Source organism: Leptosomus discolor, chromosome 6 (genome assembly GCF_034619465.1).
Source record: "Leptosomus discolor isolate bLepDis1 chromosome 6, bLepDis1.hap2, whole genome shotgun sequence".
Taxonomy (NCBI): domain Eukaryota; kingdom Metazoa; phylum Chordata; class Aves; order Leptosomiformes; family Leptosomidae; genus Leptosomus; species Leptosomus discolor.
Window position 1 is genome coordinate 46,752,285 of NC_141396.1, and position 17,685 is coordinate 46,769,969.

The 17,685-nt window shown below is 36.8% G+C and overlaps 1 protein-coding gene across 4 annotated transcripts in view; it reads right to left on the reverse strand.

Moving 5' to 3' along the window:
• The window catches only part of NEBL (nebulette), a 262,002-nt gene that overhangs the window by 92,151 nt on the left and 152,166 nt on the right, over nucleotides 1-17,685 (reverse strand). The gene's annotated exons all lie outside the window — the stretch shown is intronic.

The window sequence follows — 17,685 nt, forward strand, 5'->3', positions numbered from 1 at the left end:
ACTCCTTTTCCACAAAGCTCAGAAGATTTCTTAAATGCTTTCCATATCATGGCAGCTGCATGTTAAACCTGTGCATACATAGATACGAACAAGTACACATGGCTACGTATTTACACAAACATGTATGTTCCTTTACTGTTAAAAACTATCATGGTCTGTAGTCTCAAAACCAACCTTTTTCAGTATGAAGTCACTGGCTCCACTGCAATGAAACTGAAAGACGCCCTTATGCCAATGGATATAGTGTCACAACACGTGCTTCTGTAAAACAAGCAAGAAGGTATTACAGGACCAGTTGGACTAACGAGCATTTTAACATTTTTCTTTCTTTTTTTTCCCCTCATGTTATAGAGGTCATGATTTGAACTTCATCTAGCAGAGTGATTCACCACTACACAGCTTTGCAATCAGGCAAAGATATAAGGAATGTGTGCTCTTAAAAAACCTCTTCAAAGAATTTTAAATATTTGTGCCCACATTCAATGTCCTTAGAGCTTATTTAAAAACACACATTTCCTTTGGGAAAAATAAAAACATTTCAAAGAAGATGAAAAATATAGCATTTGATTTAGTTAAGGTCCAAAAATTTGAAAAAAATATTAAGAACAAAGGCACGAACCGCTTTAGGTCTATAATAATCAATAGACAGAATTCTTTATATGTTAATAGTACACAAAGGTTCAAGATTTTCCATTCCTCTGTTTCAAATATAAGCTCCTAAAGTTCAGGTTTGGATTGGTATTGCTGAAGTTCAGGCTGAAACTTGGAAGTCTGGTTTGTATAATTGAGAATTACCTGTAATTCATGCTGACTACTTTTGGAGCTCAAGAAGTTTCATCCTTGTGGAAACAAAGGGTTTAATCAGATGAGTATTCACAGTAACAGATCATTTTTGAAGGGCCACAGCAAATATATTCCTAAACAACAGACTTATGCATGATCTCAAGGACCACATGTCAAAGAGACAGAGTACCTACAAAAGTGCCAGAAAGAAATGCAGCACCAAGCCTTCATTTTGGGATTTTTGTGATAATGTTGCAAATACTATATTCTTCCAGCACAGTTAATTTCCCTTTCCTTCCTACATTTCATAAATTTTTTAAGTGGAGACATTGGAAAATACTTAAGAGAGTAGAGAAGAGCTATTAGGAGCTGCAAAGCTTGCTAAATATGGGGAAATCTTTTGCTATTTTTTGCACCGGAAAGCAAATATGGTCAAAATTACAAAGTCAAAACCGTTCCAGATTTTGTGGAAAAGGGAGGTGTTCAGCTTTTTAACATGCTTACATGATATCTGGTGGTTTTTCAGCAGCTGGACATACCAAAATTTATGTATTTATTGTGGTTTTCCTGCAATGGTTTCTGAATAATAAAGATCTGCTTTCTCTTTAGCTCTATCACTTTTGGTCAGCCCTGAAGTGGTCAGACAGTTGGACTAGATGATCATTGTAGGTCCCTTCCAACTGAAATATTCTATTCTATTATCTTTAACTGCTTTGATAGAATTAATTTTTTCCCATTTTTGCATGATCTGGGTCAGGTATAACTGAGCGTTCAAATACGCTATGTCCCATGTGACATTCGTAACACAAGTATTGCAAGAGAGCTGCTATAACTCAGCATATTAAAGAAAAATATAATTCTATATGCAAATGGAGCAAGGCAAAAAATATCACAGTATCAACTAACCATACACAAGTTATTCAAAACAGCACTCTTCACATAACAGATGCAGTAAGAGACTGTATGATACAGAAACCTGCCTCCCTCTTTTTCCACTCTCCTCAAAACACTGAATACTGTCAGATAACATTCACTATACAATAAAGCAAGCATGAAAATGAAATATATCCAGATATAATTTAGGGAAGAATTTGTTATGACCATTTAAGAGTTGCATGGTTTAGAAGTGCATTATGATTCTATGAGCAGCCCACAAGTCAAGAACAAGCTTAGGATACTTCTGTAAGAGGCAATAAATACTCTAGGATCAGCAGGCATGTCTGGCATTGCAAATGTTTGTGTGTTTACAAATATTTTTAAAACCACTCTAAAAATAATAAATCTAATCTGAAAAAAGACCTAGTTAAAATGCTGAGCTTTACATCCCCAAAACAATTATGAAGTATGTTCTATTAAAGACTACTTTTCACGTGCAAAGCCTGCATTTTTACCAAAAGCTCCAAAATGATGCTTCTGAACCATTTTCCACTATATGGAATAATCCATAGTCATTTGTTCTGGCATGAAACAGCACAGATCAAACAAAATCCAACTGTACAGAATTTTAAGAAAACACTGTAATGGACTGCTAAGCTGCGTATACACAATATTTGTACGCATACAGGGCACAACAAAACCAGAATTTATTATTGCATTATACATATCTTAGTATGGACGCAAAGGTTAGAAATAGGTTCTTCAGGGAAGTACCCGATATGAACTCATAGAAATTTTGTAAGGGAACACTACTTCTAGCCACTCTGCATGGATGTTTCACATTGCAGTTCAAACTTAGCCTTAAGAATGAAGCTATTTTGTTGAAGAAGCTGCAACAAAATCTAAATAACTGTATATTATCTAGATTGTTCACAGAAGCACAAAATTTGCAGTACACAACCTTCACTGTGTATGAACTTTTGATAGAGCAGACAAGCCCTTCTAGAAGCAAATTATATGGTTTATCCTTCAAAAGGAGACCGCTGAATCTCCCAGCACTTAGAGCCATCATTCCGTTGTGTCAATGCACTGGTTTTTTCCACACAGAACCTTATGCAAGCACTTGGTCTAAAAGCATATCTGCTGAGGAGGGAGAAGGGGAAGAAACATGGGGTGGAAAGGAGCCCACATCCCCATGCATACGATTTGGCCTCGGATGCGAGCAGTTCAGGCACACAGTTGTGCAGCTTTTCTGCTTTGATCACATCTGGCCAAAGCCCCACCACCTCCTTGGCCCTTTATCAGTGTTTTAAGAAATATGTTTGGGAGATGTTAGCCCAGAAAGTTAAAAGGTTTCATCTCATTTTGGTCCTGATACACATAAGAATTTAGCAGTGACGCTCAGTTCTCTCACTGAACAAAAAATACCACTGGACTTTTTTGGCATAGTCCCCAAAAGCCTTCTGAGATCTGCAACATCCACATGTACTGCTGAGTGGGAAGAACTTTACTGCTTCACAGAACAGCAGAAAATGTGCTTGTCCTAGAAAAGGTACCAGAAGTGTCACAATCTCAAACCTATTTAATGTAGAGTTCCTCTTGGGGTACAAGTTAAGGACGAAGACATTTCAGCTGCAAAATCTGCCCAGCATTATAGTGAGAGGTATGTACACGTTATGACTATATTCCTTTCAATTCTGGACTGAAAAACTAGTAAGAACAAAAGTGGAGCTTTAGTACTTTAACTATCCTGCTTCCAATTAATTAAAAATCAACCCACAGACATCTCTGAAATGAAAATGTCATTTTCTGTTCTCACTGGACAGACACACACATCACTGAAATAAGTACAATTAATTCAACACAACACAGCTGGTGGTCTCTTTTCAAAGAGCACACACAAGGCACTTGTAAGCACTGAGATTCAATTACTTCTCATTTCTAGAAATACTCACTATCAGACTGGAAGTTACCAACAGCCCTGCACAAGGAAGTTCATACTTAGGCTATCAGCACCACAATCACAAACAGAAAGAAAACAAGGAATCCCAGCCTGCCAATTTTAACCTCCCCTGAACATGAAATACCAATTAACATTAACAAAAGAAATTCCAGAGATGGTTCTATTTAGAGAAAAAGCTTACCCGTAAGCTTGTATCTGTCACATCATTAACACTGAATTTATCAACCACACTTAAAAACCTGCAAATATTTAATGGTTCTAAGTTACAATTTTCATTTAAAGTTATTTTATTTAAGGTTTTGGTAAAGCAGAGTGTGACAATGGTATTTTTAAAGACTAATGCAAAAAAGGTGTTAGAATACAGATTTGCGAATTCCAGAAAACCTAATGAATTTTCAATGCCTAATAAATACATATAGACATTTTTTGCAAACACATACTCACAGAGACATCGTCTAGCCCAACTGGATCCTGATGACAGAGCATTTAAGACGTCTCTATGGTATAACTAGTTTCACGTAATACCACCCAACCTAATCTAGTTACCAGAAGCAGTGTAGCTACGCTAGCATGACGCTGTCTGAGTTAATAAACTCTTTCCCACACAGGTAAGAGAAATGAACTCATTCAGAAGTGGGAGTGTTTATCAGGACACAAGACTGTGCCACGTGGATGTAACATTAGCTGTGATCAGCAACAATACATTGAAATAAACCAGCATAAAGTGTTCCAAAAAATACCCAAAACCTTGGCTTCGTTTTTCCTGACAATATTCCTAATTGTCTACTACATTGGCATGTTTTTAACCCTCAAAGATGGTATTTCCTAAATGGAATATACTGTCTCACCTTTTTTTTTTTTTTTTTCAATTTTTCACTTGTCAAGAAATTAAATCCTCAACAATGGGGGAATTTGATGTTTCCACCCCGCCCCCCAACGTTCTCAGTTTAACCAGAAGCCTAAAAAATCTGCCACGTTTGACTGTTGCAGCTGTTTAATCCACGCTACCTGACATCGCTGTGGCATTGCCAAGTGTCACAAAACCCCTCTTGCCTTACTTAAGTGTCCAATTAGGTATGAGAGTCCGGCAGAGAGAACAGCTCTGGGGCGTAGCAGCTGAGGCTCTTCAGTGCTCGCCGCCTTTCACTAGTGCCATTACAATGATGAGTAGCCAAGACATTTGTTCCCATTACCTACAAAACCGGAGCCCTGATGCCAGGCCTGCAGGCTAGTCCCCCATAGCTGGTGGAGAGCAGTAGTCACCCGAGCCATCCTTGTGCCCTTGTTGCTCAGATTTCATAAGGCTATTCTACAGAAGACGGCTAGAAAATTAAATTATCAGCTGCCTGTGTTACTGTGTGAGGTATCCGTGAAAGCAAAATCACATTCAGCAGAAGAGATTTTTTTCTTAGGACTCCTCAAATGGAGGAGAGTTTAGATAATAGATCCAAGTTTTCCATTCACAAAATTTTCATTTTCTCCAAACCTAAATCCTATGGAATAAAGAGCCAGGACTATATAATAAGAATTTGGAAATTTCACCTTGCTATAAATCAGAGCTAAAATTAGCACATAACTTCAGGTAAAAGGTATGAAGCCAGTAACAAGCTTTATTTTGCCTAAATAAATCCTAAAAAGCTAAAGATACTGTCCTTCTCCTTTCCATGCCTATATATTCATATACAGCTTGCTGTAATCTGAAATAACAGAGAGATATATTTGCCTTATATACGGATTCTTGTGTACATTTTCTTAGCCATACAGACTGGGCGTGCGTACTCACCAGGAATTTTTCCTGTGACATTACTTCAAATTCAACTGCCTGAACTGACAGAATCTCCCAGAGCAGGAAGAGAAAATTGGACCTTTCCGATAAATTTCATTTCAGTTGTAATTACATCCACCAGCCTATAACCCTGACTTACCTATTGAACGCATTTTTCTAGAAACTAAAGCCACAGTGGTTTATTTTACTTCTATTTAATTGAGTTTTTTCTTCTCCATGTTTTTGCACTTCTTTTTTATAGACCTAATACTGTAACTTCAGTCATACTCTCTCTGGAGGGAGCAATCCTAAGTAAGACACACCTTTAAAAAAAACCTTTACAACTTTACTGTTCTGGAACATTTCATGTTACTATGATTATCAAGTAAATTCAATTTACATCAGATTGCTACAGACAGACAACTCTAAAACAGAGTTTTAGAGGTACGCTCTTCATCGACAGTTATTTGATATCATAGCTTTTAAATCTCAGAATAGTCATCAGAAAACCCCCCAACACAGAAAAGATTAAACCAAACAGGGCAAGATAAAAAAAGAAATTTAATAAACACATTTGAAGTGACAGAAGTCACTTGTTCAATGATGAAAAATTTATTCAAGTAACTGCATTTTTGATCAAGACAAATAATTTCCAGTCATAAATAGCTGATGGAAATGGAATATTCTGAAATATCCTTCAGACCCAAAAAGACAAAAATAAACCCTTAATTATGTAAAATATACAATGCCCTTATTGTGCTTAAAATTATTGATTCTTAAATATTTCTTCCTCATTTGGAGAAACTAGTTTACCTTTTTTTCTACTTAGTGAATTGTGTCAATCATAAGATTTAAATAAAAAAAGATGTTACACATACTTTGTGTCCAGGAGGGTTTAAATCTGGATTGCCATAGTCAAGCTTCCCTCTCAGCCTACCATTCCGTGCATGACAGGTTAATACACAGGAGTTGCGCTATGAATTTAGCAGTGTATTCAAAGACAGAGCACTTAATATATAAAATGCACATTCAGAAAATATCCATAATTTTGAAGACAGAGAGTTTATAATGACTGATGGATAGCTCATTCTTTCCAAAAAGCTAGTGTGCCAAAGTAGACTGCTTGAATAGAGTAAATATAATTTTTGAAGTGCTTATAATAGCTTACAATTGATTTGGAAATACGACTGCTAATAACCCCATATTGAAAAGAATCTCAGAGCAAAGAACCCTATACTAAGGGCCCTCCGGACTGCCTAATCCTGTAATTGAGTTCATGGGTGTAATTCAGGAGAGCAACTTACAGGTTCTTAAGCATCAACTACAGCGTTGAAGAAAATACACTAAAAATACAATAACTAGCAATAATAAGTCACAGGAATGTTAGATCCTTACGTACACTCTGTTTAACAATGATATATAGAAGTTTCCATGACAACAGTGACAAGATGATAAAAACATCTTCTTCATCATCTACTGAAAAATACATTTCTGCTTATATCATTGATGAAGTGGCAAGCACCTAATTTAGAAATGTCGACCTGCATTTAGTAATGTATTTTTATATTCAGAAAAATGCACGTTATATTTTTAAAGGATGTAATTGAATATCTGAAGCAGATTAAAATGATACATGATCTGATTTTTTGGTCTTTTAAATCAAGTTACATAAAATTTTACCTTTTACTTCAGTCATTGTCCATAGCTTTGCTGCAAATTTCAGCTTAAAATTTTTCTTCCCCCATGGAAATCTCATTTGCATAGATAAAAGAAAAGCTGATCTAGCAGTTCACAAACAAACAGTGCAGATTTTAGCAGAACAATGCCTTGTTTTTAAGATGGCTTCATTTTGCTCCATCATTCACAAAAAATGACAAGGCAGCTCTGCTTTATCAGTTACATAATTTGCTTTCACATTAGAGCATTGTCTTACTTCTAGTCTGAATTGTCGTCCCAAAACAGTAGTAGACACAAAACTGGCATTTCTTGCTCCAGCCACTTTACAGTCATTCCTGGGACCTGGTGATCCCTGAAAACAAGAAATTCCAATGACATCAGTGAAATTTAAACTTGCAGTTATCTTGATACTGGTACTTGTAGGTGAGCACACTTCTCAGTCTATGAAGTACCACCATAATACTTATTAAAATGTCCGTTTTCACATATTACCATAGGAAAAAATAGTTCTTATAAATTAATAATAAAACTTTAGACCTACAGTGCTCTTCATACACCACGGTACATCTAAATTACCACATTAAAAGCACACTGAATTACAGTTCTCCAAATCAAGGAAGGCAAATGCCTGCACAATGTGAAATAACACAGTAAGTACCTTCTGAGAGGAGGAAGGCAAAAGAAATAATATAGCAAAGTTTTGTACACTATAAATTATCCAGAAATACCACCTTTGGGCATGATCATTTCTTGCTGTTAATAACATTAAAAAACAGTAACCTCTTTATACTCATACATCTTCTTGTGGATAAGATTTTAAAGCATTTTGTAAATACAGGGCTAGAGTCTTTGATAGAGGATGCTGACACAGAGCGAGCCAAGTCCTCTCCCTGTCCTCAGGCATTTGAGGAGTAGGCTGGAGTCAGTCTTAAGTAAGACCAGCCATGGGTAGGTCTTTTTAGCCCAGCCAAAAAACCTGCTCCAGATCATACTGCTAACTTACAGCTACTTGACAACCACAGTATGGCCAGAGGTTTGGGAGGTGCAGACGACTTGATTCAGCGAACAAGCTGTCTTAAGTCTCCTTCGAATAGCTGGAATTTTGAAAAGAGAATTCAGACCAGGATAAACAATCACTCTACAGAACTGCTCTTTGGTATATATCTGAAGATGTATGATCATCCTATAATTCTGTTTTACAAGGTGGAGAAGAAGGGGCCAAGAAGTAAGGCAGCACCTCCACAGTAAGAAAGGAAGCCTGAGATGAATCAAGATTTCTTGACTCCCAGCCCTACAGTTTTAATGCTGCTATCATAGATCTTCTCAGCAGGATTTTTCCTGTCTCTTTTTCAGTGATATTTCTGCTAAGTCATTTCCAGCAAAAACTAACTCTTAACTTACATACTCACAGCATTGAAGATGAGTTTTTTCCTAGAACATTTTGCTATTAAACAAATTTTAGTGTTCATATAACTTAAAAAATAAGCAAGGAAAAAGTGGGAGGAGAACAGAACAGAGAGCAGTCTTTCATTAGGACCTTATACTAAATTATAATTAGCAAGTGACTGGGCTAACATGCAGCATGGAGTTAGAATAACAGTGTAGCTACTTGTCATGCAAATTAATTTCAATGCTATTGAGTTATGGGTAGCAACTATTTGGCATGAAACAAGCAAGATAACCTCTCTGAAACCTAGCATATAGAAAGAGAGAGAAAATACCATGTTTCTTCCTTGCCTTCTGAAGTCTAAATTAAAGTTATATAAAGATGTTTTTATAGTGAATTCAAAAGAATAGGTGATATTAAAAAGTCAACTTCAACTTGGGTAAGGTTCTATTTAAATTGCATTTTTGTAAATATTTATTCAATTTTTACATATATAAACCATCAACAGAGAATTAATTTATGATAGGGCCTAAGGCCTAGCTTTGAAGAGCTTTTAGTCTTTTTATCTCTCTGATGATGTCATGGGAAGTCTGAGCCTGCCTTTCAGCAAATGAACCTCCAAAGCCTGAGGCTGCCTCTGGAAGAATCATATTTGCCTTCAGGTCTCCAGTAAATGTATTTTGGCAGCTTTACACTACACTAAAGAAATTTCTCAATCTCATCAGGAAAAGTACACGTAGCAACGATAATCTGCAATACAAAACTGCAAACCCTGGGGGCGGGAAGTGCCTAATCTTACATCCATACACGGACTCTATTCTACAGCCACAGAAGTAACTACATATTTCACTTCCTTTTAACAATTTTAAAACATCTCTTTGCAAGATGAAGATGCAGCTATAATACACTCTGTGTAGACATTCAAAATATGTCAGCATCCCCAAGTTTATACTTAAATCCTAGGATATTAACACCCAGTACAGCATAGTACTTGACTAACACTATGCACGGCGTTTTTTTAAAGTGTTAGAACTTTCTACAGCTAAAAATCAAATTGAGGTAAAAAACGTATAGTGGAGCATAAATCACGTTAATCTCATGTTGGCTGTAAGGCTAATAATGAGTTTAACCTTATTGTTTCACCATCATTAAACATACGAACAGCCTTTGGAGCAGCAGCCAGAACACAGACACCCTGTCCCTACTGCATGATAACTACACGACTCAGCCCATGAACCTTCTGTTCTTGTCTACACCATGATGCAACTTCAGCAAAATACCTGTCAAGACACCCATCGCAGTCTGGATTGTGCCACTCAACCATGGGCTCAAATACCTGTTGGGCTAGAAGCAAAGTCTACCATTTCCTAGAGGAATGCCACCACACCTTAACTAACAGAAAGACAGTCACAAAGTCTTCCTCTCTCTAAACACCAGCCAGATTTCTGAGCAAGCATTTTGTGACGCACACACTGCAGTTGCGGAGTGGCAGGCAGGCTCCAAATTCAACCTAAAGAGTTTAGATGGGGCCTCTGATGGGATATAAGCAACAGGCAGACGAGGGACCATTTGGAGGGAGGATGCTGAATACCTGCACGATGCTGTAAGAGATCTGCAGACTCTGCTCTCTGCTCATACACGTCACGAGACAGAGTTTTGAAAATTACATTCTGTGCACATCTTATCTCAGCATTCAAATCTTTTTTGGATGCCACAATCTTTAATTCCTTAATTTAAGAGAACAGATTACCAAACCTTGGTTTACAAAATATTTACAGATGGAATCTCTTTAATATCAAAACTTTTACAATGACCGATCACTGGACCAGCCCCAGTCGCTTTTCTGAATAGTATTTGGGTAACTTCATAATGACATAGAGGCAGATGGAGATATTTATCAGACTAGCAATATTTAATGCCAAATTATGAGACTAAAATTTAAAAAGTGTCCATGAACTTTGCTAGATAAAAATTTTAAAAATAAAAGCAGTTATTTGCTAAATTAAAGTTTTATACAGTCCACCCTACAGGAAACTGTTAACAATCTTAAAAAGGAGAATAAATAATTACCATTTTGTCAAGATCAAGTCTAGAGAACTAACACTCCAATTTCTGAGACTCAACTTTTAAGAAGCATAGGGTCACTTCAAGGACAGAAGTCCTGAATTTCATAGAATTTTTTAAAAATCCTTAAATACAAAAACGTAAAATAAAAAGATAAGTAAAACAGGGAAAATTACTAAGTATTTTAAGTCTGCACTCAGGTTTAATGACCCTGAACGATATGTTCTCTGTCTCATCTTGAGGCAAACAAACTACTAAGATTTAACTTCATAAACTTCAATTAGCTTTTTCTGTGAAGGGTGCTTCTATCTGCATTTTAACTGCAAAAATGTTATCTTTATGCCAGTTGTCACTTACTAGATGTACAGATACAAGTTACGGAAGCAGATAAACGACTTTTGTCCACATGTGGAAATCTAGATGAATTTGCAATTTGTCCAATTGAACGAAAATCAAGTTTTGTTGCATAACACTTGGTTTGCCCCTACTTCCTGCTCAAGTTTATCTGTCTTTGATGCTTTGCTTTCACTTGAAAAGCACAGAATTTCTGTTGTGGTTTGTTTCTTCTAGTGTAAAATGACTTCCAAACAACACAAAAATATGGACATTTATCACAGACTTTCTGTCCACTACAAATTATAATTCATTCTGCTGGAGACTTAGATTAATGATGTGCTTTAATCCACTACTCATCCCTTGTATTCTAGCTACAAAAGACAGAAAGGAGTGTTTCATCCCATTTAGATCACCATTATCTATCCAGCAATAAGGACCCCACAAGTAATGCCTAAGGGTCCAGTTCTACCAAACCAAAATTATGTTTAAGATCATATACAGTTCTGATGTATGAAAATGTCAGAATCCATAATTAGTAGAAAATATGACAGGCGCTCAGCACTCACTATATAACTATTGCCACACAATGCAAAATGGCATAATTGGCTATGCATCTGCATTATTACATCTGAAGAAACAACAGCCTGGTTGTTTTCTGTGTTTCAGTATCTATACTGAAGCAGCCTTCCAGTACCTACAGGGGGCCTACAGGAAAGGTGAGGAGGGACTCTTGATCAGGGAGTGTGGTGACAGGACGAGGGGTAACAGTTTCAAGCTGAAAGAGGAGAGATTTAGATTAGATATAAGGAAGAAATTCTTCACTGTGAGGGTTGCCCAGAGCAGCTGTGACTGCCCCCTCTCCGGCAGTGTTCAAGGCCAGGTTGGATGGGGCTTGGAGCAACCTGGTCTAGTGGGAGGTGTCCCTTCTCATGGCAAGGGGGTTAGAACTAGAGGGTCTTAAGGTCACTTCCAACCCAAACCATTCTATGATTCCATATTTTAGTCAAAGGCATGAATATTTACTTGCACAATGCAAAGATAGTGTTAATATCAAAATTTAGCACAAATTCAGTACCCAAATTAACATCACTTGACCTCTTTTACAGACTATCCTGAATTGAAGATAACTGCTTTCAATAATTCATTACAAAATAATCTTATGTATGAAAAACAATTCTCATCAACAACAGGTTAATTTCATCCAATCTTTGAACAACTCACACTCAGATCAGAATAAACTGAAGAACAAGAATTCAGAAACCCATTTAATATGAGTTAGTCATTTTGTTTAAGGCACTGAGACAAGAAATGGCTGAAAGCACTATTAAGATAATTCTTATTTTCAGAACCCCTTAAGATCTGTACTTTTCAGGCAAGCTGTAAAGAGAAATATAGTAGCTGTTACATATTGACTACCAATGTCATCAATACAGGTATTTCAGAGACAAAACATGGGTTTCCTTTTTTTTTTTTTGAGCTGGGGAGAGCTCGGAAAAAAGGCTATCGCTAGCTAGACTTTAAAATCAATTAGGTTTAAACAGAGGATGCAATCATTAAGTAAATCTCAGTTTACAACTAAAAAACTAGGTTTCCTTCTTTTACAGGATGTGTTAACCACAGTATGGTTTAGTTTATTGCACTCTGCATTGCAGATTATACCCTGTCAAAAAGAGTAAATGCACTCACTGGTATGGAAAAAGTCTATTCATATATTCTTCATCCATGGGAAAAAATAATTTGGAATAGAACAATGTTCCTCTATCACCTGTTATATATTGAAATAGGCATTATTTGTCTCAATTCAAATCTAGACAGAAAAAGAGAAAAGGTTTTTACATCTTTGCTCATTATGAAAGACAACATATAGGTTTTGAGTCAAATTATGCCAAATATTGCCTGCCAGTATTTAAGATTCATAAAGATGCAGAAATCTCTTCTTCTACATCACTCGTTTGAAGAACCAAAGAGAGTGTATATCCTGGTTTAGATTGGACAAGCCAGTGTTTTTCCACATGGTTTCTCAGTTTCCCACCACCTCCTTTCAGGACACCTAGGTGTCCTAATCTTTCATTTAGTAAATAAAAAGAAAAATGCTTTGTCTTTTTAAATAAGTAAGAAGTGTCTGTCCAAAACATATCAGCATGAAGAATTTCTTCTGCATTTACCCTGAGCAGTCCAGTGGAATGAGTGTTCAGAATGATGGATAGTGTTTGGAATAAAGAGAAAAATGGAGTGAGAGTTGACATTAGTAAAGCTCTTCTTTTGTTCTGAGTGAATATTAATGACTCCTACTCTGTCCGTCTTTCATCAAAGATTCATTCAGAATGTATGTTATTGGAAAAAATGCTCCACTTGGAGAGATGTACTTATGTCATCGCTGAATCAGAAACTGGCAACAGCCACAACAACACGTATTTTTAAAGCACATCTTTGTTTTCTGAATGTCTTTCATATGGTAAGCTTAAATAACATGCCTTCCATGCCTCAGCTTGTGATTTTGAAACACTCTTTGCACCTCTACTCTTGAATCTCAATTGGAAAAATACAAAATAAAGACAGCTTAAGAGAAGGATTATTGTGGATGGCAAAATATTGCATTAAAAGAAGAAAAAGAAAGAAAGAAAAAAAGAATGCACAGATACAAAAACCAAGAAAAGAAAATATTTCATAAGCAGGGACAGTCCTCAGCTCAGCCATACACTGTTCACAATTTTGGTTCAGAAAGTTTATATATTTCTTTTTCCTTTTCCTTCCACCCATTATTGTCAATATTTTTTAAAGTGTACACAGTACTGTAATAAATTTAATTTAAATTTAATTTTCAAGTGTATTGTTATATTCCTTTCCATGATTTGTTTTAATTTCCAAATTCATCTGTAATGATAGAATTTCTCTCTCAGGTGAAACAGTTTGTTAAACATTGTATTAACAAAAGTCAATGTCTTTTGTGCATAGATGTTAATTCCTTTCAGTATTGTATCTGCCTTAGCTCCTTATTTTTTCCACATACAAAAACATTTTTGTGGGGAAGTGGTAAAAAGGATGTTTATTTTTCCTACAGATAGCTGTAGCCACATGATTTCCTCCACACCACTGCGGCTTCTCATTCTTTTTTCCAACATCCATTCACCAGCAGTGCTTGGCTGCACAAAGTCCCCACTATCGTTTCAGATTTATGGATGAAACAAACAGAAGAAAAAACTGACAGCACAGAACATCCATTCTTCTTTCAAAATCTACAGCTGAAAACATTTGTGAAAAAATGGCACTGTTTGATACTTTCAATAACATGTTCTTGTGTTTGTATGGTGCAGCTAAAAATGTTTTTCACTTAAATCCTACAGCGAGGTCTTACTTACTGCAGACTGCTGCCACATATTCAGCGCTGCACAGGATGTGGTACGAAAGCAATTCAAGATGTCAGAGTGACTGTTACACTTCCTCTGCGTCTGCCCTCTCATCCCGCCTCCAATCTCTGGATACTCCAAACAATGCTAAGTTCCTCCTGGTCAGACAAATGAACCTCAAGATTCACCAACTTCACCCTTCCCCAAGTACGTTTAGTCTGAACGTAACTCAGGGGCTATGCCATACTAGCCCATTCTCAGACAACACTGCTGCAGCTCCAGACACCAGTTCAGAGGTAATACTGGTGAGACCACCTACACAGAAAACATACTGCATATCCCATGATACTGTGAAAATCAGAGCTGGTCTAACACATCACAATGGTAATAACACGAGCATGCTCTCTGCACTAACGCAGCATTTCTATGGCAGGGAGCTCTCACAAAACTGCCAAGATGAAGACAGCCACAGTGAAAACTGCAAACTAGTTTTCCAGCGCTCCCACAGGCTAACTTCTCATCTGTTCCTGCATCATCCCCATTCCTCTCCCACTGCTATCCTCCTTCCACAGGTGCCACACACACAAGTTTCCTTACATCTGAGCTAGAGCACAGTCCCTCTGGGCACATGAGAGTTTAAGACTTTAAAGACTTTAAGACTTTAAAATCTTTAAGATTTTAAAGACAGTCTTTAAAATTTCTTTATATACCAAATATGCTCCAATGCGAAGTCAATCAGGGTAGCCTAATTCCACTATTTTCTGGTCAATGACCTTTTTCAGACTGGCCCTAACAAGCAGATACTGGCTTACAGCAAGATAACTACTCTTACAAAGAAAGTGTGTCCATGACCAGAGCAGGCTATCTTAAGAGAAACGTACTCTATGAAGCTTAACTGAGTTCATATTTTTCTACCTCATAGAACAGAGTCAACACCACTAATAAAGATATGAAACAGTGAACATTCATTTTCAAATCGAGTACACAAAAAGCAGATGTGTTCAATCTCAAGATGTCAGTTTTACATTGTCACTCCTCAGATAAGAGCACAAAAAAAACCCCAAAACCCTTCACAAAAGCAACGTGAAAAGAAAACATACTTCTCCAGAAAATTTATATGTTGTGAAGAACTTCAAAAGGTCTAGGTCAACTTTTAAATTGGGTCATGTGAAATGACACAAAATCAATAATAAGAATTAAGAAAAAACAGTCTTCCAGGTAAGGAGTCACAGGAACAATTACAAGCCAAGAGCAGGAAGTTTACGGCAAATACGTTTGCTGTGCCAGGATGAGCTAACATGTGTTAGAAGATGCAAGGAACTTGATATTTCATATTTATAATTGAAAGTCAGTCTTGGATACATAATTATGGGGTGGAATGACAAGTGTTTCACAATGAAAATATAGCAAATACAGTAGTTAGGTTATTAAAATAAAATACACGAAAATATTGGTTTACATAATTTAGGATTATATCACCATATATATGGTCTTTAGTGAGGATACCAAGACAAACTGAAATTTGGCATTTCCTACCCAACCTTACAAGTGTTGGACAACGCATTCACACTAATGTTTTCTACAGTATTTAGCAGGAATTCCATTAGATAGCACTGTACTGACACTCACACAGTCTCTACCCAGGTTGCAGCATTTAAACCCACCACACAGATCTCTGCAACCCAAGCTGACAAACCAAGAAGAGACTGTCACGTCCTTTGCCACACATCTTGGTCTGCCAGTCCTGCCAGGCTCAAAATAGCTCCCTGTCAAAGTTAACATTTCTGCTATATCTTTCCCCAAACACTAATAGTTCTTTCCAAACTGATAGTCCCAATTTCCTTGTCCAGATTGTCCTACTTTCCTCCATTTCCACTGAACAATAACTAGTCCCAATTCCCATACTCTTCAGCTTTCTTCAATCCTCTCTTTACATCTTGCCACAAGTTTGTTTTCTGTCTCCTTCACACAGCAATCATCTGCAGCCAGTAGACTGTGAAGGCATTGATAGTACAGAAGGGAGAAATTCCCTGTTCCTGTTTCAGATATTTCAGACTGGTCCAACATCCAGCAGCAAATGCGGAGGCAACCCTGAGTAGTTGTTACCAAATTCTAGCTATGCTATACTCCTAAAGCAAATTAGACAGAGATCAATAGACAAACACTCATCCATCATATAAACCCTCCTCTCCCGCCTCATTTCTTTTTCTTTTTTTGACAACAGAAAATACAGCAGAAAAAAAAAATGACGTTATTCAAAGAAAAAAATTATCTAACTTTTTAAAACATAAGGAAAGTAATACATATTTTTCTTAGCCTTTGGAAGAGCTATTCCAGGATGACAACTGACATGCAAGTTTTCAGTTCCAAGTAGCAAAGTTAGACAAAAGTAAGCATCAAGAATAGAAAACATTGGACAAAATGCAACACTCACTCCATCAGGTCTAATAGCAAAACCTGTGCCTCGGAGTTCACCTCTGAACTCCCTGACAAGTACTGCTGAAAAGCTACTGTGCTTGGTGGAGAAACTCTCTACACAATGAAAGAAGGGAGAGTTATCAGCAATGGAAGCAGGTAACTATAACAAAACTAGACTGAAGATAAGAAATTACAAACTACCAATAACTTTTGACATGGAAAAGGTACAGAGCCACCATTACTGAAGAGCTATACTGCTTTCATCTGTATTGCTGGTTTTAGAAGAGAAACCCTTGTTTTGAACAAACATAGGTTCAAAACCCTTGTTTTGAACAAACATACAACCAACCAACCAAATAAATAAAAGTAGTATCTGTCTTCAATTCTGAGTTACAGACACAATGACTATAGTCTATTCCTACCCAAACCAGTATGACCAACAGTAATACACATTGTTTTGGCTGACCATCATTATTTCCAACAAAAAAAAAATCTTGGCAAGTGCTGTGACTTCATTCAAGGTCTTTTAGTAAATCACATGAAATCTTGGAGAGGATAAAAGTAAACCCTCTCACAACTGGGTATATTAAGATATAATAAGTAAGACTGACACCATGATTTAGGGGCATTTCATTTATGACGCTGTACTCTTAAACAAAGAGAACCCCAGAAGGTATCTTATTAATAACATGCTTGTTCTCAATTTAAACAAATAAAATGAAGACTGTACTTCTGGTCACATTTAGTGCTTCCTGGGTACATCCTACTACAATGCACAAATACAGCATTAGGACAGGAAAAGACCAGAAGAGACCACTAATCTAATTCTAATCCAATAGTTTTTGTCTTCCTCCAGCTCTCCCTGCTTCCACTCTGAATCTTTCATTAACAACTCTTCTTTTTCTTTCTCTCCATTTAAAAAAAAAAAACCAAGTCTGAAAGCTATGAATCAAGAATGCTTCAGTGTCACCAGATCACCACAGTATCTCTGGATATGGTTAATTTTCCTACTTTGGCACCCCCCATTTCTCTAATTATGTTTATATTCTTCTTAATTGGTATCATACTA